This window comes from Pristiophorus japonicus, chromosome 17, assembly GCF_044704955.1.
Source record: "Pristiophorus japonicus isolate sPriJap1 chromosome 17, sPriJap1.hap1, whole genome shotgun sequence".
Classification (NCBI taxonomy): Eukaryota; Metazoa; Chordata; class Chondrichthyes; family Pristiophoridae; genus Pristiophorus; species Pristiophorus japonicus.
In genome coordinates, this window is record NC_091993.1 from 82969085 (window position 1) to 82995178 (window position 26094).

At 45.3% G+C, this 26094-nt stretch overlaps 1 protein-coding gene across 1 annotated transcript in view; it reads right to left on the reverse strand.

The window, feature by feature from the left end:
- The window catches only part of LOC139228220 (alpha-1,3-mannosyl-glycoprotein 4-beta-N-acetylglucosaminyltransferase C-like), a 134765-nt gene extending 110304 nt beyond the window's left edge, over window positions 1-24461 (reverse strand). Inside the window, exon 1 of the mRNA XM_070859396.1 lies at window positions 24285-24461. The gene's annotated coding sequence lies outside the window, so the exon portion shown is untranslated. The remainder of the gene's footprint in view (window positions 1-24284) is intronic.
- Between the last annotated feature and the right edge of the window lie 1633 nt (window positions 24462-26094).

The window sequence follows — 26094 nt, forward strand, 5'->3', positions numbered from 1 at the left end:
AGTTCTGACGTCTGCTGAAGTTTTCAATGAGATTACTGCTTGTGTGATTACATTCCAGTCTCTGTGATTCTGCATTGAATATATACAAGATGACTATTGACTATCCAGCAGCAGGGAATTACCATGCAACGCATTATTGGATCATACATTACTACAGCACTCACATGTTTACATTGTTGCTGTGCCTGTGACAGGCTCTGTTTATCAGTACATTGCTCAAACACCTGTCCAGCAAAATCATTCATTCCATCTTTTAACAAAGCCAAAACTACTTAGGTGGCATGAAGGGGCGGGGCAGGGAGCTGAGTAGGGATAAACGGGTCTTTTTCAGGTTGTCAGGCTGTAACTAGTGGTGTGCCGCAAGGATCAGTGCTGGGGCCTCAGCTATTTACAATCTAAATTAATGATCTAGATGAGGGGACCAAGTGCAATGTATCCAGATTTGCTGACAATACAAAGCTAGGTGGGACAGTAAGCTCTGAGGAAAACACGAGGCTAGACTTTCCACTAGGGGTGGCTAAGGCCCAAAAAAATGGGCCTTGGTCCAGCGATGTGGGACGTCTCGACCTTGCTAATCGCCGGCACAAGGCCCATTTCTGTTTCTGCGATTTCTCACTCGGCCTTACCCCGGCAATGTCAAATGGGTGATGTGATTTTTCGCCAATTTCATGATCGCCCACCGAAAACGTAAGTAAAAAAAAAAGCTTCCCCAGCAATGCTATTCTGTGCATGTGTGGGATTTTCTTTTTGGTTGAGTTTCTTTGCCGCATTTTGAGGTCAGGGGTCATCACACATGGTCAGAAGGCACAGGGAGAGTGAGAGAGAGAAAGAGTGTGTGCAGACAGAGCGAGTGAAGGAAGGCAGAGAGGCAGTGGAGATTTGTTGGGCTGGTTGGATTGTAGTCATACGGAAAATAGTTCGAGTAATAAATAATTTATACTATTTTACTTCTCTGCTTCAGTGCATTGAAAGTACTGAAATTATTTGTAAAATATAACAGTATACTATATATATATATAAACTTTAAAATGGAGGGTGAGACATAGAAACATAGAAAATAGGTGCAGGAGTAGGCCATTCGGCCCTTCGAGCCTGCACCACCATTCAATAAGATCATTACTGATCCTTCACCTCAGTACCCCTTTTCAGCTTTCTCTCCATACCCCTTTATCCCTTTAGCCGTAAGGGCCATATCTAACTCCCTCGTGAATACATCCAATGAACTGGCATCAACAACTTTCTGCGGCAGGGAATTCCACAGGTTAACAACTCTCTGAGTGAAGAAGTTTCTCCTCATCTCAGTCCTAAATGGCCTACCACTTATTCTTAGACTGTGTCCCCTGGTTCTGGACTTCCCCAATATCAGGAACATTCTTCCCGCATCTAACCTGTCCCGTCCCGTCAGAATCTTATACGTTTCTATGAGATCCCCTCTCATCCGTCTAAACTCCAGTGTAAAAAGGCCCAGTTGATCCAGTCTCTCCTCATATGTTAGTCCAGCCATCCCTGGAATCAGTCTGGTGAACCTTCGCTGCACTCCCTCAATAGCAAGAATGTTCTTCCTCAGATTAGGAGACCAATACAGAACACAATATTCCAGGTGAGGCCTCACCAAGGCCCTGTACAATTGCAGGAAGACCTCCCTGCTCCTATACTCAAATCCCCTAGCTATGAAGGCCAATATGCCATTTGCCTTCTTCACTGCCTGCTGTACCTGCATGCCAACTTTCAATGACTGATGAACCATGACACCCAGGTCTCGTTGCACCTCCCCTTTTCCTCATCTGCCGCCATTCAGATAATATTCTGCCTTCGTGTTTTTGCCAGCAAAGTGGATAACCTCACATTTATCCACATTATACTGCATCTGCCATGCATTTTCCCACTCATCTAACCTGTCCAAGTCACCCTGCAGCCTCCTAGCATCCTCCTCAAAACTCACACCGCCACCCAGTAGTGTCATCTGCAAACTTGGAGATATTACACAATCATTGATGTATATTGTAAAAAGCTGGGGTCCCAGCACTGAGCCCTGCGGCACTCCACTAGTCACTGCCTCCCATTCCGAAAAGGACTCGTTTATCCCGACTCTCTGCTTCCTGTCTGCCAACCAATTCTCTATCCACGCCAGTACATTACCCCCAATACCATGTGCTTTGATTTTGCACAACAATCTCTTATGTTGGACCTTGTCAAAGGCCTTTTGAAAGTCCAAATACACCACATTCACTGGTTCTCCCTTGTCCACTCGACTAGTTACATTCTCAAAAAATTCCAGAAGATTTGTCAAGCATGATTTCCCTTTCATAAATCCATGCTGACTTGGACCGATCCTGTCACTGCTTTCCAAATGTGCTGCTATTTCATCCTTAATAATTGATTCCAACATTTTCCCCACTACTGATGTCAGGCTGATGTCTATAATTACCCATTTTCTCTCTCCCTCCTTTTTTAAAAAGTGGTGTTACATTTGCTACCCTCCAGTCCATAGGAACTGATCCAGAGTCGATACTGTTGGAAAATGATCACCAATGCATCCACTATTTCCAGGGCCACTTCCTTAAGTACTCTGGGATGCAGACTATCAGCCCCGGGGATTTATCGGCTTTCAATCCCATCAATTTCCCCAACACAATTTCCCGCCTAATTAGGATATCCTTCAATTCCTCCTCCTCACTAAACCCTCGATCCCCTTGTACATCCGGAAGATTATTTGTGTCTTCCTTCGTGAAGACAGAATCAAAGTATTTGTTCAATTGGTTGTATACCTGGGACAAAAGATTTTACAAGGAAAGAGAGAACTTACTCAGGCATTCGGGCTGCTAATAAACCCACCACTATTCAGGAACTAAGGTCTTTTTTGGGATTGTGTAACTTTAACAGAAATTGGATTGACTCCTTCACACAGCTTGCTCAGCCACTGAATGATATTTTAAAGGGGAAACGTGCCTCTAAAGAAGCCATCACCCTCACTAAGGAACAGCAAGAGGCCTTCCTGAGTTTGAAAAAGGCTTTGTGTTCGGCACCAGCTCTGGGAATCCCCGACAGTGGTAAGACATTTACCCTGTTTGTCCATGAGAAAGAAGGATATATGACAGCTATACTGACACAAGAACATGGGGATCGGCAAAGACCTATTGGCTATTATTCGGCAAAACTGGATGCGGTAGCCCTCGGATGGGGAAGTTGCCTAAGGACCATGGAAGCTACATGTCGAGCGGTAATGATCACTGCGGGTCTAGTCCTAGACCTAAAGCTGATTGTCAAGTGTCCCCACACCGTACATGCTTTGCTGTCTATGAATAGAATGTCTCAGGTGACAGCAGCTAGATGGACCGGCTGAACAGCAGTTTTGAAAGCTCCTAATCTCCATATCGTCCGGGACAGCCCGGTTAATCCTGCAACTATGTTTCCGATGTCAGAATCGAGGGAGCAAGAGGGGGGAGAATGTGAAGAGCATGAGTGCGTGGAGATTTTAAAAGAAACAGAAAAAGCAGCCTTAGCAGCAGAGGAGCCTCTGCACAACCCAGACCTCATCCTGTTTACAGATGGTTCCTCCTTTGTTGACAATGGTACCAGAAAAGCAGGATGGGCAGTTACAACCTTATATGAGGTAGTGGCAAAAGGATGTTTACCCTCAGGAACGTCAGCACAACAGGCCGAGTTACGGGCCCTGTCAGAAGCATGTCGAATAGCAGGAGGACAGACAGCTAATGTCTACACAGATTCGCGTTATGCTTTTGGAGTCGCTCACGACTTTGGCCAGTTATGGCGGAAAAGAGGATTCCTCAATGCTGCTGGTACACCTATCCGAAATGGAAAAGAAGTCCGAGACTTATTGGAGGCCATACAATTACCTCAGGAAGTGTCCATCCTGAAGTGTAAGGCCCATACCAAGGAAAATACCACGGAAGCACAGGGAAATGCCCTAGCGGACCAGGCAGCTAAAGATGCTGCCTCACGGGGCGTTCCCCCAGAAGAACCAACACAGATGTGCAGATTGAAAGCACTCAGGACTCTGACACGAGACCTTCAAACAATGCAAGGCGAGTGCTCCCGAGAGGAAAAATGGACATGGATTGAGGCAGGAATTAAGCTATGTGAAGATCGTGTCTGGAGACAAAGAGTTACCGACAAGCCAGTCGCGCCACAAGCGCTTATGCCCTTTTTAGCCCAACAGATCCACTCGTGGGGACACTTGGCCTCACAACAGATGACGGCATGGTTCCAGAAAAGCTGGTGGGGTCGGGGATTTAAAAAACATGCCCAGCTGGTAGCAGACCGCTGTGTGGTCTGCCAGAAAAATAATTCTGGACCCATCACGGTAATGTCCCAACTGAGGCCCCCTGCCCCTGTCGGACCATTCCAGAATCTGCAGGTTGATTATATATCTCTTCCTTCATGCCAAGGATACACTAACATTCTTGTCATGGTCGACAGATTCTCTAGATGGGTAGAAGCTGTCCCAACTAAAAGAGCCACAGCCAATCACACTGCAAAGGTCTTGTGTAAGGATTACATTCCCCGATGGGGAGTCCTGAGTTGCATTGACTCAGATCAGGGAACACACTTCACAGGTGCTGTCTGCCAAGAAGTCTGTAGGTTACTGAACATTATGTGGGATTTACACTGTCCTTATCATCCACAATCATCAGGACAAGTCGAGCGAATGAATCGAACCCTGAAACAACAACTTGCCAAATAGCACCAAGAAGGAATACCATGGCCCCAGGCACTACCAATAGTGCTATGTAGCATTCGGGCAACCCCGAACAGAACTACAGGTCTAAGCCCATTTGAAATTATAACAGGAAGACCCATGTCGCTGCCAGGAACTATCGATTTACGGAAAGCTGATGTTCACTTAATGAGTGACACTTTGTTATCATACTGTCAGAACCTAACCAATTCTATTAGTTCTGTTTCCCGACAGGTATCGGCAGCTTGGGGTAATCCACCCGAAGGAGGACACGACAGTCTGGGTGTATGTGAAAAAGTTGCATAAAGAACTTTTGGGTGCTAAGTGGGAGGGACCTTATCAAGTGTTATTGACCACCTAGGCAGCTGTTAAAGTCCAAGGAAAGAAAGCCTGGATCCACGCTTCACACGTTAAACGAGCACCCGTAACTGATGCTGAAATCTAATAAGGACAATTACTTTTTGCTAAAATGTATAAATTTACTGTATTACTGATTATAGGTATTCTAGGCATAGGCCTACTTCTTATTAGCCGACCCTCTGCACCAAAGGGAAATAGTAGAGTACCAAGGGAATTACATGTAAATACCTTTTTATATATGTCATACATTTATGCCAAACAAGGTAACATTTCTAGTTGTTGGGTATGTGCGCATATTCCTATTCACTCAAAGGGAGGGATTCCCTTGAGGCCAGTTCCCTTGAATATCTCGGAAATGGCTGAGTGGATAATTAATCAAAACAAAACAGGCAATGCGTTTCAGGATACGGAAAACTGGGCACGTAAATGGAAGTCAGCAGGTTACAATCTGACTACCTTTAAAGGGGGATACCAACCATGCTACAATAATTCCAAACGGCCCCCATTTTTTGTTATCACTAATACAACGGGAATAGGAAGACCGGAGGAATCGGTCTGTCTGATTAGAAACATCAAAGGAGGCCAAAATATGGGGTATAGTAACTGCTCCCGGAATTATAATATAATCAAGCCACGGAACCGTCCAAACTGGGCCGATGTGGGAATGTTTAACGTAACGGGGATTCTGAATAAAACAGATGGAAAAGCCTGGACAGGCCCCGGAGTGTTGCTGACAAAGAAACAGCTAACATTCATTGCCTATAATGGCACCTATTGGGTGTGTGGCCACAAGGCCTACCCTTGGCTGCCCCAGAATTGGTCAGGATCCTGCTATTTAGCCTACATTGTGCCTTATATGTATCAAGTGTCTTATATGTTACTGTCGGAAAATTTACACCGTCCTAAGAGAGCTATCACAGAAACAGAGAGGTTTTTGCCATTCTGATCCCCAGGTATGGGACCGCCAGACTGGCAAGGGAATCCATTAACATGGCATCCGTTGTGGAACGGGTAGCCAATGATACCTCAGAGGCCCTAGTTAAAATCAATGCAGAAATGATAGCAATCCGCACAGTAGCCCTACAGAATAGACTGGCTCTTGACTACATCCTGGCTGAAAAGGGAGGTACTTGCGCTCTACTCGGAACTGAGTGTTGCACATATATCCCAGATAGCTCCAAAGAAATTACCCACTTAGCGGAGCATATCCAAAAGGAGGTAGAAAAACTTAAGCAACCCCCATCATTCACTTTGTGGAGTGGAGCCACTGAATGGCTAGGTTCAATAGGAACTTCATTGGTGGAAGGTTTAATTCTATTCATTGTAATTATTTTACTTTTATATTGTTTGTTTATGTTGATTAAATGTTGTTGCAACTAGGCGGCTATAGCTGCTGTCCCGCAGGTGAGGCACCTTGCAGGTCCCAGCAGACCGTCTGTACGTGGCACAGGGATATGTTATGCTTCAGGGAAGTTTGTTTACTGGTTGAATTAAGATGTTGATTTGGATTAAATTGGAATAAGGTTAATTAACCTACTAAAACCAGACTTCCATTGTGGCCACGATGGAACTCGGGTTGGTGTAAATTTGTATGCAAGTTACTAGTCCGGACATGTGGCGAAACACATCAACAAATTTTAGAAGGAAACTCTATTAACATGTATGAAATTATTTTGTAGACTGTTTAACCAGTGATACCTAATGTTTTATGATTCAGTTTGTGAAAGAATCAAAGGGGGGATTGATAGAGAATTCCAACAGGCTGCATTTAGACAGGTTGAGAAAACACAGACTCCCATGTCTACGTGCGACTGAACACATTGCATTAAGCGATCAATCAACTTGACATTTTAGGACCTTTGGGTAGCGAGTCAATTAAAGGTTAAAAGACTATCAAATGAGCCAATAAGGTCAAAGAAGGCGAATTCTTTTCTGTAAATTGAAACAGGTATAAGTACTGCCATTTTGACCATGTGGTCTCAGAAGGACAAAGACCTGGCTTAAAGCCAAGAGCGTGTTGCTGCTGCCAAAATAAAGTTACATTAAAACTACAACCGGAGTTCGTATTTCATTGGAAATTAAGAGATCTAACTGGGGGGGGGGGGGGGCGGAAGGGTGTTGTTAACTAATTTTTTTTAATTCATTCGTTGTGTTAATAAAAAAAAAAATTATTTAATTCAACAATTGCTGTGCCGTCTCTCTTAGTTACATTAGTTACATTAAGGATAACATTTTCATAACATATTTACAGTTGTTCATCATTATTTGTTCAGTCTTTTATTATAGCCGTACTTTACTTAAACTAAGCATTAATGCAGATGCCAGGCCAGTGCAGGCAAAACAAAAATGAAACCCCACGCAAATGAAACTTTTGATTAACCCTAACTGTAAATGAAAATTTGAATGTCCACAATGATAGTTCATGCAAAGAGTTCATAAATGAGCTGCTGACACAACAACTTAGCAGCCGCGTAACTGCCACTGGGTACTGGTCTTCGAGAGAGGGGTGGTGGTACCGGTGCTAGATCGCCAGGCTGATTGCGCTCCCCTAGGTCCTCGCCTGCGTCCTCCTCCGCCTCGTCCTGCTCTTCATCCTCACCGGCTGTCTTTTCCGTCTCCCCTCCTTCTGGAGGTGGACCTGCAGCATGATCTGGCATTACTTGTCCTCTCCTTATAGCTAGGTTATGCAGCATGCAACGCACCACAATAAACTCAGTGACCTGGTCAGGGTGGTACTGTAGTCTGCCAACAAAATGATCCAGCCATCTGATGCGCTTCTTTAGGACTCCAATTGTCTTTTCAACGATGTTGCGTGTGGCTATGTCACTTTCATTATAGCGCTTCTCTGCTTCAGTGACGGGATTACACAGAGGGGTCATGAGCCAACTGGCAAGGCCATATCCTTTATACCCCAGCATCCAATTGTGACCTTCTGGCTGATTGACAAACAGGTCAGGAATAGCACTCTCACGTCGGATGTGCACATCATGGATGCTGCCAGGAAATGTAGCATTTACTGTCATGATTATTTGGTTGTGGTCGACAACAAGCTGCACATTTAGGGAGTGGAACCCCTTTCTGTTACGAAACACCTCCGCGTTCTTTAAGGGTGCTTTCAGGGCAATGTGCCTGCAGTCTATTGCTTCCTATACGTTGGGGAAGTGTGATATCCTGTAGAAACCCAAAGCCCTCTTGGTCTGTGCCTCCCTGGTCATTGGGAAGCTTATGAAGTCCATCCTGCGAGTGTAAAGGGCTTCAGTCACCTGTCGAATGCAGCAGTGTGTAGCGTGCTGAGAGATATGGCAGATGTCGCCAGCTGAAGCCTGAAAAGATTCCGATGCGTAAAAGGCTAGGGCAGCAGTAACCTTCACCTCAACGGACAGTGCGGTTCTGATGGTGCTGGAAGGCTGCAGGTCACCCTTGATGAGTTGGCATATCTCATCGATGACCTCCTTCCGGAATCGCAGCCTCCTAAGACAAGCGTTTTCAGACAAGTTCAGGTAAGATTGTTTTTCCAAGTATCTTCATCGGCTATACGGTCTCCTCTATCTTCGTCTCCGTCTACGCATTACTCTGCCACCCACCTCTTCGATTGATTCTTTCAGTAACCAGTGTGTGAGCAGTTACAATTAATGGCAGGGAAAGCATTGGCCCCATCACCATCAATAATTACTTTCACTAAATTAAACTAATCTCTCTACTCGCTAATCACTGTACTCTCGACACTGTATACCCGTCAGTCTAATAGGCCCCAACAATATCAGTAATTATTTTCACTATCTATAAAAGCACTTTTCAACAAAAAAATGCCTATACAATACCTAATATATTATATATACCCTAATCTAATATTCTGAGTTGAATTATCTTTAAATAACTCTACTATTTAGCTCCTTCTTTTCTGTTGCCTCCACCCTTCCTCCGATCTTCAAAATGTCATACGTAGTGCCCATTTCCTTCTGTTAAGCCCAGAGAAAGCAACTATTTCTCAGCAATCTTTTCGGCTTTGCATCAGCCGAGCGAAGTGCATGCTAAGTGCCGAAACTTGGGATGGGCCTTGTGTGGGCGATCAGTTCGACGATCATTTTGGCAAAGTGAGCCGAAACTTGGGCACCTGTTTTTCCAGCGATGTTTTGGGCCTAGTTTCCACTTTTTCCTCAAAATGGGCGATAGAGGTCTGTTTTGGGCGATAGATGGGCCTTAGATGGGCGATGTGAAGTGGAAAGTCTAGTACCTTTGTGTCTGCAAAGGGATATAGATAGACTAAATGAGTGAGCAGTAAGGTGGCAGATGAAGTATAATGTAGGGAAATGTGAGGTTATTCACTTAGGTCGGAAGAGTAGAAAAACAGAATATTTTTTAAATGGTGAAAAACTTTTAAATGTTGGTGTTCAGAGAGATTTGGGTGTCCTTGTGCATGAAATGCAGAAAGCTAACATGCAGGTACAGCAAGCAATAAGGCTTTGGAGTATAAGACTAAGGAAGTCTTGCTACAATTGTACAAGGCCTTGGTGAGACCGCACCTGGGGTACTGTGCACAGTTTCGGACTCCTAAGGAAGGATATACATGCCTTGGAGTCGGTGCAACGAAGGTTCACTAGATTGATTCCTGGGATGAGAGGGCTTTCCTAAGACAAGAAATTGTATAGAATGGGCCTATACTCTCTGGAGTTCAGAAGAATGAGAGGTGATCTCATTAACTCTGAAGAGGACTTACAGGATAGATGCTGAGAGGTTGTTTCCCCTGGCAGAGTGTCTGGAACTAGGGGGCACAGTTTCAGGATAAGGGGTAGGCCATTTAAGACAGAGATGAGGAGGAATATCATCACTCAGAGGCTTGTGAATCTTTGGAAATCTCTGCCCCAGAGAGCTGTAAATACCGAGTCCTTGAGTATATTCAAGGTGGAGAGATAGATTTTGGGGGGCTGAAACTGGCCCTTTCTTTAAGAGCCATGACCGCCTCAAAGAGGTGGCCACAGTGAGCGAAGCAATCACCGCCTGGTCGACGCGGAGTCGCCGACATTTCGTAAATGGCCCTCGTGGATTTTCCCGGCGGTGAACGTCTCCGTTCCGTCTGTGTTGCCGACCCTCTTTCTGCCCTGCGCGAGAAATTGCTTCGCGGGAGCGGTGCCGCTGGTCGGTGCCACTGACAGCTTTCCCCTGCGGGAAGCTGCCCAAGGCTGGGAGGGTGCACTGCGGTGGCCACCATTTTATTTTACTTGTCGGCCGACTCCAAGGTCGGCCCGACAATGGCGGCCACAGGTTCGGCCGTGCCGCCACAGGAAGCCTGGCACCCCCTCTTGGGTAATGGGCCGCGGCACTGATGACAGCTCTCGACGTCCACTCCGTACCAACACCACTACCGCCCCTCAAATGCCCTACTTCATCGCCCTGGACACTGCCGGTTGAATAAAAGGGGCAAAACCATGTGAAACAAGGCCCCGTAGATTGGGACGGTGAATCAACTAAAAACAAATGGTGAGTGCTCCCCCTTTCAGTTGGGGGGCAATTTCGGCCCCTTGGAGTTGAGGGGAATCAAGGGATATGGAGATCGGGCGACAAAGTGGAGTTGAGGTCGATGATCAGCCGTGATCTTATTGAATGGCAGGGCAGGCTCGAGGGGCCGGATAGCCTACTCCTGCTCCTATTTCTTATGATCTTATGAATTATGGCTCGAGTTCTGAGGTTTACGGATGATAAAAATACATTGAGATGCACTGGTGAAAATGAGTTATTTCAAGAAAACAGACTTTAGAACTTGGTTTTTCTGGTGCGTACTATGTTAGCGTCAGTAGTGTGGGTAAACAGAGCCTGTGATTGCCATAGAAACAATATAAACAAGTAATTGCTGTAACAAATGTACGCTATCGCGTCACCCAACAGGCACTGGGTTGTTACATGGTAATTTTGAGCTGCTGAATATCTATTCTATACAGGGTAATGGTGACTGGAGTACATGCAACAAAGCCCTGAAATGAGTTATCGCTCGTGTTAAGGTCACACTGGTTGGAAAATCTAGGCTTGGGTATCCCGTTCAAATCTTGCGTCATTTCTTGACAGCTCAATCTAAAACCAGACTGTACCAATTCGAAACCAAATGTATGGCTGTCCTAACTGGGAAGGAGTTAAAGGGAGTAAGACAATCAGGGCATTCTGATTACTAGCATAAACCCCTTGAGCTTTTCACTCATGGTTGTGTCTGCTAAACTTTTTAATTTGGCTTTGCTGGGATGGGGAAGCCAAGCTGATTTAATGACCTTCTGTCACAGATTGTAGCGTGGCTTCCAGCTGTTATTATCAGTTAATGAATCCTTAATGGAGAGAGATCTGATTAAACCAGTCTGAGCTTCCTTAATCCAGCATCAAAACAGCCTGGATCATGCATTATAAACGTTAGTGGATAGATTGTAAATTGATTATTGAATTGTGGTTATTGAGCTAGTTCTGAGGGTGCAGGCTTTTATATTGCATTAATGTCTACTCCCGGTATCACCAGAATTCAATCATCTCTTCAGTACTTGCTTGCAAATACAAAGCAATGTATAACACATCAAACTACATTATTTCAGTCAAATTCAATAAAATATCTATTATGAAATGCCCTTTGGAAACTATAAAATATGCAGATGGAGTCCATTGTGCAACAATTACAGATCACTTCCTTGCAATCCTCTTCACTCACATTCTCCTTGCTCCTCCCAACTCAACTTCCTTCTGTGGCTGTCCCTGCAAAAAAAACTCTCCAAGTCACTTTCAACAGCAATCAATTCTCAACTGTCTAAATGTTGGCCTTCCACTCGCAATGATATTTCTGCAGCTACTGATCTGCTCATTTGCACCTTCGCCGTAAATATCCTTGTCCCTATTGAAACCATTACTCTTTCTTAGCCTGGTTGTTCCCTCTGGTATGGCCTTCACCACCGTTCCCTTGAGTCCAAGGGACACAGATGGCATTTATGGCAGACATTTGGTTTAGCCATTCATGGCCAGATCTGGCTGGACCACAACAACAACTTGTATTTACATAGCACCTTTAACGTAGTGAAACGTTCCAAGGCCCTTCACAGGAGACAAAAAAAATTGACACCGAGCCACATAAGGAAATTTTAGGGCAGGTGATCAAAAGCTTGGTCAAAGAGATAGGCTTTAAGGAGCGCCTTAAAGGAGGAAAGAGGGGTACTGGCAGAGAGGTTAGGGAGGGAACTTCAGAGCTTAGGGTCAAGGCAACAGAAGGCACGGCCACCAATGGTTGAGCGATTATAATCAGGAATGCTCAAGAGGGCAGAACTAGAGGAGCACATCTTCGGGGGGTTGTGGGGTTGAAAGAGATTACAGAGATAGGGAGGGGCGAGGCCATGGAGGGATTTGAAAACAAGGATGCAAAATTTGAAATCGAGATGTTGCTTAACCGGGAGCCAATATAGATCAGCGAGCACAGGGGTGATGGTTGAGCGGGACTTGGTGCGTGTTAGAACATGGGCAGCTGAGTTTTGGATCACCTCAAGTTTACGTAGGGTAGAATGTGGGAGGCCAGCCAGGAGTGCTTTGGAACAGTCAAGTCTAGAGGTAACAAAGGCGTGGCTAAGGGCTTCAGCAGTGGATGGGCTGAGGCAAGGGTGGAGATGGTGATGTTACGGAGGTGGAAATAGGCGGTCTTAGTTATGCTGCGGATATGTGGTCGAAAGCTAAGTTCGGGGTCAAATACGACACCAAGGTTGCGAACAGTGTGGCTCAGCCTCAGGCAGAAGTTGGGGAGAGGGATGGAGTCAGTAGCAAGGGAACGGAGTTTGTAGTGGGGACCGAAAATATATAATTGGAAATTTCTGCTCACCCAGAACTGGATGTCAGACAAACAGTCTGACAATTTAGAGACCGTGGAGGGTTCGATAGAAGTGGTGGGGAGGTAGAGCTGGGTGTGGAAACTGACACTGTTTTCGGATGATGTCGTCAAGGGACAACATGTAGATGAGAAATAGAAGGGGGCCAAGGATAGATGCTTGGGGGACACCAGAGGTAACGATGCGGGAGTGGGAAGAGAAGCCATTGTAGGTGATTCTCTGGCTATGATTAGATAGACAAGAATGGAACCAGGCAAGTGCAGTCTCACCCAGCTGGGCGACGGTGGAGGGGTGTTGGAGAAGGATAGATTGGTTAACCATGTCAAAGGCTGCAAACAAGTCAAGAAGGATGAGGAGGGTTAGTTTGCCTTTGTCACAGATGCAAAGAACGTCATTTGTGACTTTGATGAGAAACTTTGATATTGTGGCAAGCGCGGAAACCGGATTGGAGGGATTCAAACATTGAGTTGCGGGAAAGATGGGCAAGGATTTGGGAGGCGACAATATGTTAAAGAAGTTTGGAGAGGAAAGGGAGATGGGGCGGTAGTTTGCAAGAACGGAGGGGTCGAGGTTTGTTTTTTTTGTGAGGGGCGATAACGACAGATCTGAGGGAAAGGGAGAGAGAACCGTTAACAATATCAGCTAACATGGGAGCCAGAAAAGGAAGTTGGTTGGTCAGCAGTTTGTTGGGAAGAAAGACTTGGATCTTTGTAGTGCCTTTCATGACCACCGGACATCTCAAAGCACTTTACAGCCAATGACGTACTTTTGGTGCGTAATCACTGTTGCAATGTAGGAAACGCGGCAGCTAGCTCCCACAAACAGCAATGTTGTTATGAATAGATAATTTTTTTATTAATATGTTAATTGAGCAATAAATATTGACCAGAACACCGAGAATAACTCCCCTTCTCTTTTTTGAAATAACACCATGGAATCTTTTACGCCCACTTGAGAGCGCAGACGGTTTAACGATCTCATCTGAAGACGGCACTTTCAGCAGTGCAGCACTCCCTCAGCACTGCACTGGAGTGTCAGCCTAGATTTTTTTGTGCTCAAGTCCCTAGAATGGGACTTGAACCCACAACCTTCTGACTCAGAGGCGAGAATGCTACCCACTGAGCCACAGCTGACACTAGGAATGGGGTGAAGGGATGTGGATATATCAGAAAGAACTAAAACGTTAGTTTAGACTTGGGGTCTAAAACCATAAACTCTCTTGCACAAAAAAAACAAGCAGGCATTGACCTCAGGGTGAAGAAGATAAGGGAATGAGGTAAAGTTGTAAAGCTGCAGGATAATAAAGCCACTTTCAAAGCAGTCACCCTGCATAAGAGAGTGTATGCAAATACTGAATGCCAATTAACAGAGTTCCAGCAATTGCTAATGACTGAACAAAAGGTCAGGTGTAGGAATAGCAGACTGAAGGCCAACAGACAGAAGGGAGTTAGCGTAACAGAACCAGCTGTGGGAAACAGCAGGGGGTGGTCGGAAAGGATGAAAAGACCAAGATAAGGTTTACACACAGTAACGAAGATTCTGACTTGGAAATAACTCTTGGAGGCTAGAGACAGGTTGCGATAACAGCAGAATGTCTCTGTACTTCTTGTGTAAACAAGCAGGCAATTAATAGCAACACACATGGTTAACTGAGAGAAGAAAGGGTATAAAGATAGACAAGTTCGGACAGTCCGGAGCGAGAACCTAAGAGCAACACTCAGCAGAAGCAAGGACCAGGGGAGGGACCCTTGAAGGAACAGTGTCAGGACCGGATTGGTCACCCGGGGACGTATTGGGTAACTATGTGAATATTTTGACCAGAAAGGAACATCTTTTTGGAACACCTTTCTGCAGAGTTAAATGGAGTATAAGTGGTGAGTCTTGTACTACTTCTGTATTGGGGAACTATAGAGTAGAAACATAGAAACATACAAAATAGGTGGAGTAGGCCATTCGGCCCTTCTAGCCTGCACCGCCATTCAATGAGTTCATGGCTGAACATGCAACTTCAGTACCCCATTCCTGCTTTCTCACCATACCCCTTGATTCCCCTAGTAGTAAGGACTTCATCTAACTCCTTTTTGAATATATTCAGTGAACTGGCCTCAACAACTTTCTGTGGTAGAGAATTCCACAGGTTCACCACTTTCTGGGTGAAGAAATTCCCCCTCATCTCGGTCCTAAATGGCTTACCCCTTATCCTTAGACTGTGTCCCCTGGTTCTGGACTTCCTCAACATTGGGAACATTCTTCCTGCATCTAACCTGTCTAACCCCATCAGAATTTTAAACGTTTCTATGAGGTCTCCTCTCATTCTTCTGAACTCCAGTGAATACAAGCCCAGTTGATCCAGTCTTTCTTGATAGGTCAGTCCCGCCATCCTGGGAATCAGTCTGGTGAACCTTCGCTGCACTCCCTCAATAGCAAGAATGTCCTTCCTCAGGTTAGGAGACCAAAACTGTACACAATACTCCAGGTGTGGCCTCACCAAGGCCCTGTACAATTGTAGCAACACCTCCCTGCCCCTGTACTCAAATCCCCTCGCTATGAAGGCCAACATGCCATTTGCTTTCTTAACCGCCTGCTGTACCTGCATGCCAACCTTCAATGACTGATGTACCATGACACCCAGGTCTCTTTGCACTTCCCCTTTTCCTAATCTGTCACCATTCAGATAATAGTCTGTGTCTCTGTTTTTACCACCAAAGTGGATAACCTCACATTTATCCACATTATACTTCATCTGCCATGCATTTGCCCACTCACCTAACCTCTCCAAGTCACTCTGCAGCCTCATAGCATCCTCCTCGCAGCTCACACTGCCATCCAACTTAGTGTCATCCGCAAATTTGGAGATACTACATTTAATCCCCTCGTCTAAATCATTAATGTACAGTGTAAGTAGTGAGTCTTGTACTACTTCTATATTGGGGAACTATAGAGTATAAGTAGTGAGTCTTGTATTTCTTCTGTATTGGGGAACTATACAGTATAAGTGGTGAGTCTTGTACTACTTCTGTATTAAACTAACATTAACGGTACTGCCATTGTCTAGTGTGAAATGTAATATTTAACTCAAGAACCGTCGCAGACAACTACTAGTTACACGACTAGTGAAATTGCCGTCTGTGCAACAAGGGAGCAGGCATTGTCTCATGGACAAGTTGATCTCGGAGAGGTCATGAGGAGAGATCAGAGAGAAACGGGAGAAAGATGTGTGAGGTCAGGGCTAGTGCAGGGGTATCTTTAGAGGAATTTGGCCTGGTGGGCTAGGGGAAGAGAAGTGGCAGAGGCGGCTGAATGAATGGTCTCAATCTTAGAGACAAAGAAGTCCATGAGCTCGTCACACTTATTGTCGGAGGCGACAAGGGAGAGGGGTTTAAGGAGACAGTTAGCAGTGGAGAATAGAACCCAGGGTTTATCTTTGCATTCCAGAATGATTCTGGAATAGTGAGCAATTTTGGCAAATGAGAGAAGGGCCCAATAATGCTTTATGTGGTCCAGCCAGATCTGGCGGTGAGTGGCTAAACCAGTTGTCTGCCATATCGGTTCAAGTCTGCGTCTCTTAGACTTAAGGGAGCAAAGGTCAGGGCTGTACCAGGGAGAGCGGCCAGGGGGAGAGAGAGAGAGAGAGTAATGGTTTTAATAGGGACTAGGGCATCAACAGTGGTGGCGAGAGTGTGGTTGAGCAGATCGCTAGCTGCAGAAATGTCATGCTGAACGGAGGGCCAAAGGCCGGACAGTTGAGAGTTCATAAGTGCAGTTGTGAGAGAGTTGGGAAAGAGTTTTTTTCCAGTATTGACTATGTAGAAATTTACTCCGATTAATATTGGAAAGACTAAATCCATTGTCTTCTGTCCCCGCCACAAACTCCATTCCCTAGCCACTGACTCCAAACCTCTCCCTGGCCATTGTCAAAGGCTGAATCAGGCTGCTCGCACCCTGGCGTCCTATTTGACCTTGAGCTGAACTTCCGACCCCATATCTTCTCCATCACCAAGACCACCTACTTGATTTTAAAATTCTCATCCTCGTTTTCAAATCCCTCCATGGCCTCGTCCCTATCTCCGTAATCTCTGATTTTCTTTACTCCACCATTGGCCATCATGTCTTCAGCTGCCTAGGCCCCAAGCTCGGGAATCCTCTCACAAATTTCTCCGCATCGCTACCTCTTTTTCCATCTTTAAGACACTCCTTAAAATGTACCTCTTTAACCAAGCTTTTGATCACCTGTCCTAATGTCTTCTCCTTTGGCTCTGTATCAAATTTTGTCTGATTATGCTCTTGTGAAGTGCCTTGGACACATTTTACTACTTTAAAGGCACTACTATAAATGCAAGTTGTTGTTTATTAAATAATTTTCTTCTAAAGCTAAATATTGTAAAGTTGAATTCAAGAAGTGTAGAGAATGACAAGGAATGTCATTAATTCATATGATTCCCTGATTACCTGCAACTATTACAAGGCTTGACTACAGTTTTCAAAAAATTATCCTCCTGCCTTGGAGATTATTAAATTTGCTAGATTTCCGTCCTCCTTTTTGGACAGAGTTTGGTTCTTTACTTTGCAGAAGATTTTTTTTTCTTTTCACCTCCTCCTCCGGTGAAAGACCGGGGTATAGTTCAGAGGTGGTATTCTGATACTTTACCCTATACTGCCTTATCTAAGTGGCCTCTTTTCAAGTCCTTACGAATACATACTCTGGCACCAGGAAATAAGCTGGACGATGGCAATGCCAGTTCGAAGATTGTTCTAACTGCAGAAGCTTTTACAGCAGAGTCAGATTCCATCCGCAGTTCCAAGGGGTCGCTGCATGCTGACCAGAAGCCTGAATCCTGGTCGATTGTTCCAGTTTTCAGCCCTTTTGCTGCCCTACTTGCTATCAGCTCACAACACAGACCAATGTGTTAATCCTGTCTGCCCCCTCCCAACTTTCCTCTCCATCGATCCCTTTCCATGCGCAAACACAGGCAGTTTTAATACCTGAATATTCCTGCTTGAACAGAAAAACAGAAACTTAAAATTAAAATAATTATCCAACTATTTAGGAAACACTACAATAGTATTTAGGGGTGTTTTGATTACCAGGCACCAGCCTATGTATTCATAAGGTCTTGAAATTATTGGGACTGTTTTCCTCGGCCCTGTTTAGCAAGCTTTGGAGAAACAGATGCAACAGATGTTAATCCTTTCCACTCACTGTTTCTGAAAAACATCGTATCCAGTAAAATATCGGACCCAGGGTAATACCACACCCATAATACCACACCCAGGGTAATACCGGACCCGAGGGCAACATCGCACCCAAACCTCCTTTGTGACTTTCTGATGTTTGCAACCAACTGTGCTTTAAGAAGCAGTGAATTGACAATTACATGCAAATAAATGTCAGTGAGCTTTGCACACAAATTCCCTCCAATACCAGATCAGGGGTAGATTGTCCTTGTAGCTTCAGCTTCTCACCTCTTCCCCCTTCAAAGCAGCACTCCTTGCTCCCATTCACTACTATTCACTTCCTTCTTTGACCATTCGTGTCACCCTTTCTTTCCTTACATTCTCCGCCCCTGCTCAGTCCTGTTACTACCAGTGTCTCACAGCTAATGCTCCAGACTGGATCCCTCCCTCCTCTCAGTGCACTGGACAGGACTGTAATCTCTGTAAACTGTAGGCAGAAACTCGTGCAATGACAGAAATTCCTGCTTACAGTTGTAGAGGCCACAATCCTGCCACGAGAATTACCGCAAAAGGAGAGAAAGAGGGAGAGTAAGATCTGTTCCATTATGTCCGTTATGGTTCAGAGTGCGACTGAGAGAGGGCACTGATAGCTAGAAAACACAGATGTTGACTAGATCCCAAAACATTGACTGCCAACATGAAATGCAGTTGGCATGTAAGATTATGCAGAATTAGCTGTTCTCAGCTAGGGGCATTGCATTTGACATAGTTTAAGAAAGGAGGAAAAAAATCAACTAAGGTTCTTGTTCTTGATTATTGCCCAGTGACCCCAACTTAAAAGTTCATGCATGTGGACATCTGAAGTGGAACTCAATTGGTCTGGTCTGTGACATCCCTCATTGTCAAACAGCTTATTGACATGTTCTGGGTCAGTTTACACATGGAAAGCCTGTCGCTTGGATGAATTGCTGATGTCAATGTGTCAGCATGAGTCAATGTTTTGAGCAGAAACTGGAGAGACAACACCAGAAAGCATATATCAAATACCTACTGAATAAGGATCTTTATCAAATGGGTGGATAGGGCATGATAACACCAATATACTATCAGGTCTATTGTTGAATAAACATTATATCGATGGGTAGTCAACACACAGCCTTTATTCATTCTTTTGTCAGGGTAGACTGAGAAACTCTCCAAACTGCTTCAAAGCTACTTGGAGCATGAGCCAGGCTCAAGATATTCTGCACTCATAAAATCCGAGGGCTACCTTCTCCAATCCAGGTGATTTTTCTATCGGTTTCAGAAGCATTTAAAAATCAAATAAGCAGCTGGTCGGTGAATAACTTGAAAATGAATCACATAACTCAACAGTCCCATGTATGCGTTACCAGAGCAATTTCTTCCACAAGAAAGAAATCTTGACTCTTGTGTCTTGCTAAATTGCTGCTATTTTCCTGCACTTCAACTTCAGAGCAGAGCTGGGATTTCTTTACAAGCACTCTTGGACCGACAAATATGCCCATTGTATTCCACTATTAGACATACCTTGCCGGCAGAGCCTAAAGGATTCCCTGCATAAATTGCCTTCTAGAATTGCTCCTTGAGAACAGCATCTACTTTACCATACCTCGGGATGCAAGAACCTTTGTTCTGCTTCTCCCCGATGTCTATTGACAGACAACGGTGAAATGTATCTTTTCCCCTCCAAGTAACAACTCTCCATCCAGCAGCATTTCAATCCAAGGTTAGAACTGATTCAAGTGTTGCTAGTCAATTAATGAATTAGATTATTGTACGGAGTGACAGTACAGTGTGTTAATATTCAATGAACAGTTCAAAATATTCAAACTAGTCAGGAGCCATACAGTCACTCATCTCTGCAGCACAGAGACCATGCTAACTAATGATGTTTGTTTTCCTATGTTTAACACAGTTTATGCTTCAGTTTATAGTCAGCTCTAAAATCTAGGGATCTGGTTTCTTTAAAACATGAACACCCTTGACAACCACGCAATTATACCAATATTTCGACTGGCACTCATCAAATGACAGAGGACAATAACAACAACTTATATTTATCTAGCACCTTTAATGTAGTAAAACATCCCAAGGCGCTTCACAGGAGTGTTACAACAAAAAATGACACCAAGGCAGATAAGGAGAAATTAGGGCAGATGACCAAAAGCTTGTTAGAAAGTTCATTACGTTCCATTACCATTTGAGAGAGCGAAGGGGACTATATAAATGTACTATATATTGCAAGTTACAGATAAACCAATAGGGAACAGGACCCTTCTCATCTACCTCCCCAAAGAAAGTCCACTCTAAATTTTTGAATGTCAATCGAGAGATGCACTGCATGAACAGTCCAGAAAATAACATTTCAAAAAGTTAAGAAAATAAAATGTAAGTGAATCAGACTTAAACATGCTAGGTTATTGTCAGAAAGTGAGGAGCACAAAAGATTTCCGTTTTGTATTTTTTTCCTGAGCGAGCGGTTTATTTCATTTTAGAGGAATTTTATTTTGGTGTTTCAAACACATGGGCCCTGATAACTCGGAGGGGCAGTCGGAGCGTGGGGCCGCGATATCGGGCGGAAAACTCAAAAAACTTTCAATTCAGCCACCTAATTATAACTTCCAGGTTTGGCGCCGAATGCTCGGCTGCGGGCGAGTGGAGGACCTGCATGATACAATTGCAACTGAAGTATTTGAGGACGGAATTTTGAGGAGTTAGGAGTTTGAACCAAGAGAGTGGGTGAAGTCTCAGAATGGCTTCAGGATGCACAAGGGCTGTTGTTGGCCACGAGTGTGGATTTAATGATGCATTGCATGATGCACGGAGGAGCCGGAGAGAGATAGTCTTTCCCAGCAATGGGAGAAAGAAATAGAATTAATTAGCAGCGACGCACGTCATTCAACACTCAGTAATGTGGGCTTGATTTCAGCAGCGAGTGAAATATGATCATCTCCATCAAGGTAAGTTGCAATATTCTTTTCTTGCCAGTACTTTTCTATCCACCAGGGCCTCCAAGCATGCAGCGGCAGTCGGTGGACCTCGTGGGACCAGTTAGACAGATAATTGGATTTTCACCTGGTGACTCACAGTTCACAAGTGAGCAAGAGCAGACAGTGCTGGCAGGGATAGCAGTGGAGTGTCTGCATCGGAGGCCAACTCCATGGAACATCAATCGCAGCAATCAAATGAGACCATGCCCGCCTTGACCATTGCCATGCAGACTCTGAATGTCACCAAGTATGGTTCCTTAAATAGGATGGCAGGCACCTTAGCCTTGGCCTTACAGCATCCCGCTGATATGCACCAAGCTGCTCTCCAACAAAGGAGTGAAATTTGGCTGGCTCATGAGGGGGACGTTGGCAAAAGGGGCCATGGAAGTGGGATCTCCACTCAAAGTGCTCTCACTTCTCACCCATTTCCCCCGCCTGCACCATTTGTGTTACCTCCTCTCCCAAAGGCCAAGTCTGTCCCTGGACAGCTACAGGTGGAGCAGGCTTTGGCGGAGCCTTCACGGGTTCTAACACCCTGAGGTCACCAGCCAAGAGCACTGAAACAGTCAGCAGCGGGATCTGAGCAGCCTGCCTCTATATCTGCTCAAGCAACAGAGTTTTCAGCAGGTAGGATCAGTAAAAAATCTAGTTGGACAAGGGTATGCATTTGGGTATATGAAAAAATATTATGTTGTTAAGTTTCCATTGTTTCGTAGAATCACATGAAATGTATTACTGTGCACCAGTTTCCCATGTTGTCCATTCTTGGTTGTTGGGTGTAACTCATCTTGACTGTTACTTGTTGATGATTGGGAAGACATGAATTGACAGGGACCAATGGGGGGATGTGCGATGGGTGGATGGTTGGTTGGTTGGTTGAAGGACTGCTTTGTGCCAGTGGGATTGGGGGTGGGGAATGAGTGTGGCCATTGGAAGTGATTGTTACATCGGTTCAGTGGTGGTAACTAACTGAAACTTACAGCTACAAGGGAATCCCTGGCATCAATGTGCATGGCTGCTGTTGTGTTAGGGTTGCCGGCTTTCTCCTCCTCCTCTTCGGATTTGTATGCAGACGATGAGTGCCCAGTGCCTTGCTCCTCTTCCAACTCCAATTCTTTCTACTGTGCAATGCTGTGCCTTTTCTTGTGGTTACACATCAGCTAAACATTGATGGAATGGAATCCCTTGACATTTACGAATAGTCCTGGTTGATATGGGGCAGCATGGATTGCCACGTGTGTGCAGTCGATGACACTCTGCACCTGTGGGACACCAGCCAGAGCTGCAAACCCGAGCAGCTGCCAATTCTGACTGGCTTAATCACAGGCGAAGTTCACATGACTGCCAGCCCTGGCAAACAACCCATCGGTGACCTCGCTATACAGTCATATGCAGCCAACTGGAAGATCGAAGATACGTCTCTGGCAGCGCCCTGAATGGATCCAGAGGCAAAAAGGTTGAGGCCGGTGGTCACGGTCACAGTCACGTAACAGGTGGTCACCAGGTCCACCAAGGAGCAGGCCTTCTTCTCGGAGGCTGCCAATGTCTTCCACTACCTGACAGCCTCTGGAAGCGTTGCTCTTCCAGGAGCTCAAGGAAGCTGAGTATCTGCCTGTACATCCTGTTATGTGGATAGTGCCTCCTGCAAGCTCCACCCCTCTGCTGACTAGCTGCGGCTCTCTCCACAGCAGGCTGCTGTTGTCGCAGATTGGCTCTTGGACAAGGAGCAAGATGACTATCAAAAGGCAGCCATGGCGCCAGCCACCCCGAGTCTCAATATCTCCAAAGTGCTGAAACTAACCTCACCACAAGTACTCTGAACAAACCCTTTCCCAGTGGTAGATCAGAAAGCAGCTGTGAGCACCGAGTATTTTTTGCTGTATTTGCCTGACTTTTAATGAGCCCCATGAATTGCTGTTCCCTTCTCGTCCTGGTCTCGATGGTGGTAAATTTAAATACCGGTTAAAATATCACTGTAATTCATGGATTTACATACCTAAATTGCTAACCCGCCTCTCCAGAGGGGGTTATGAACACACCCGAGGTAAACAACAACTAGTATTTATATAGTACCTTTAACATAGTGAAACATTCCAAGGTGCTTCACAGGAGTATTATACGATAAAAATGTGACATCGAGCTGCATAAGTAGAAATTAGTGCAGATGACCAAAAGCTTGGTCAAAGAGGTATGTTTTAACGAGCGTCTTGAAGAAGGAAAGAGAGTATAGAGGCGGAGAGGTTTAGGCAGGGAGTTCCAAGGCTTGGGGCTTCGGCAACAGAAGGCACAGCCACCAATGTTTGAGCGATTATAATCAGGAATGCTCAGGTGGGCAGAATTAGAGGAGCGCAGATATCTGGGGGGCTGAAGGAGATTAGAGAGATAGGGAGGGGCGAGGTCGTGGAGGGATTTGAAAATAAGGATGAAAATTTTGAAATCGAGGCGTTGCTTAACGTGGAAGTTGGCATGAATGCATTTTCGCCGACGTTAACCACCCCACCGACTGCTCCATATTAAAATTCACCCCATAATCTTCCTTCTTTAACCCAGATAAAATATCAAGAAAGATCAAAACCTAGTCACTGTATTTACAACCAATATAGGTGTGTGTCCTTTAGCTTTGTAGCCTCTTGTGAAACATAACTGTGTATATTCAAAATGGGGTAGAATTTTTTTCATGATATATTCGGAGGGTTATGTTGGGCTCCACACACAACACATAACCACCCTCTTTCACAACAACTTGCAATGTGGCTTACAGTTAAGTTGCATGCGGAGAATTCTTCCTGTAGCTAAATAGGATACACCAGTTCTTGTTCAGAATTACGTTACCTATGTGCTTGTATTTACACAATTAATGCTCACAACAGCGCATCATTCTCAGAAGGAAGTAAATCGAACTTTACAAAAGCAGAATATTGCGGATGCTGGAATCTGAAATAAAATCAGAAAACGCTGGAAATCCTTAGGAAGCTGTGACATTTCGAACGCCAGTTCTGACGCAGGGTCACAGATCTGAAACGATAACTCGGTTTCTCTCCACAGATGCTGCCTGACCCGCTGAAATTTCCAGCATGTTTTAAATCGAACTTTACCTCCTTTCCTGAGATGCAACATGCGGTCCCGCATGTTTCTTTGTTCAAAACCTGAAGAGGAACTTTCGGGAGTTGCGGAAGTAAATGAAAAGGGGTTCCCACGTACCTTGTTTCCAGCTGCAGAGTCGCTCGTCAGAGGGTCCAACTGAGAATAGCTTGCACTCACTTGGGCGATAGACAAGGGACACACAGCTTTAGGCGTGCTGCTGTTGTCGATGTTGTAAGGTGCGCACCAGAAGGAATGCTTCGTTCTCCCACAGCCACGGGTATCTCACCAAGTAACTCATTGTGCCTGGGCGGAAAGCCCCGGGGCGGAGTCTGATTTACATTTCTCAGAGTAAAACCTCAGAGTGCGGGCAGGGCAGGCTGATTGTTCACAATTTTGATGACAAGTGGTTTGAAAACTTCTCCAACCGTTTCATAGATCGGAAATGCATCCGTTGTATTGATTGTACACCCTAAATTATAGAATGTTTTCAGTGTATACACTTAATTATGTTTAATATAATCTCTCTACAGCGGTATAAACAACTGATGTTATTTATATAGCGCCATTAATGTAGTAAAACGTCTCAAGGCACTTCGCAGGAGTATTATGAGACATAAAAAATTGACACTGAGCGACATAAGCAAAAATTAGGTGACCCTTGTTCACAGAGCAAAGGTTTTAAGGAATGACTTTAAAGGAGGAAAGAGAGGTAGAGAGCTTTAGGGAGGGAATTCCACAGCTTAGGGTCGAGGCAACAGAGGCACGGCCACTAATGATTGAGCGATTACAACCAGGGATGCTCAAGACGAGTGCAGATATTTCGGGGCGGGGGTTATGGGGCTGAAGGAGATTAGAGAGATAGGGAGGGGCGAGGCCATGGAGGAATTTGAAAGCAAGGATGAGAATTTTGAAATCAAGTCGTTGCTTAACCAGGAGCCAATGTGGATCAGCGAGCACAGGGGTGATAGGTGAGCGGGACTACGTGCGAGTTAGGTCATGGGCAGCCGAGTTTTGGATCACCGCTAGTTTACTTAGGGGAGAATGTGGGAGGCCAGCTAGGAGTGCATTGGAATAGTCAAGTCTAGAGGTAACAATGGCATGGATGAGGGCTTCAGCAGTGGATGAGCTGAGGCAGGGGCAGAGACGGGCGAAGTTACGGAGGTGGAAATAGGCGGTCTTAGTTATGCTGCGGATCTTCTTCCTCTTAGGCAGTCCCTTGGAGTCGAGGATGACTTGCTTCCACGCTAGTGAGTTCTCAGGTGACTGATGAGTCCGATGCAAGACCCACAGTCTCTGACACAGGTGGGGCAGACAGTGGTTGAAGGGGCGGGTGGGTGGGGTGCTTAAATTGCCATGTGCTCCTTCTGCTTGGCCTCCACTTGCTCCCGGCTAAGAGACTCGGGCGCCTTTCCGGATGCTTCTCCACTTTGGGCGGTCTTGGGTCAGGGATTCCCAGATGTCAGTGGGGCTGTTGCACTTTTATCAAGGAGGCTTTGAGGATGTCCTTGAAGTGATCCTCTGTCCACCTGGGGCTCACATGCCATGTCGGAGTTCTGAGTAGAGCGCTTGTTTTGGGAGTCATGCAGACGATGTGGCCCGTCCATTGGAGCAATCTGACAAGTTAGAGACTGGAGGGGTCAAGAGAAGTTTTGGTAAGGTAGAGCTGGGTGTCATCAGCGTACATGTGGAAACTGAAGCTGTATTTTCAGATGATGTCGCCAAGGGGTAACGTAGATGAGAAATCGGAAGGGGTAGATCCTTAGGGGATGCCAGAGGTAACGATGTGGGAGCGGGAAGAGAAGCTGTTGCAGGTGATTCTCTGGCTATTATCAGATGGATAGGAATGAAACCAGGTGAGGGAAATCCCACCCAGTTGGCCGACGGTGGTGAGGCGTTGGAGAAGGATGGAGTGGCCAACCGTGTGGTC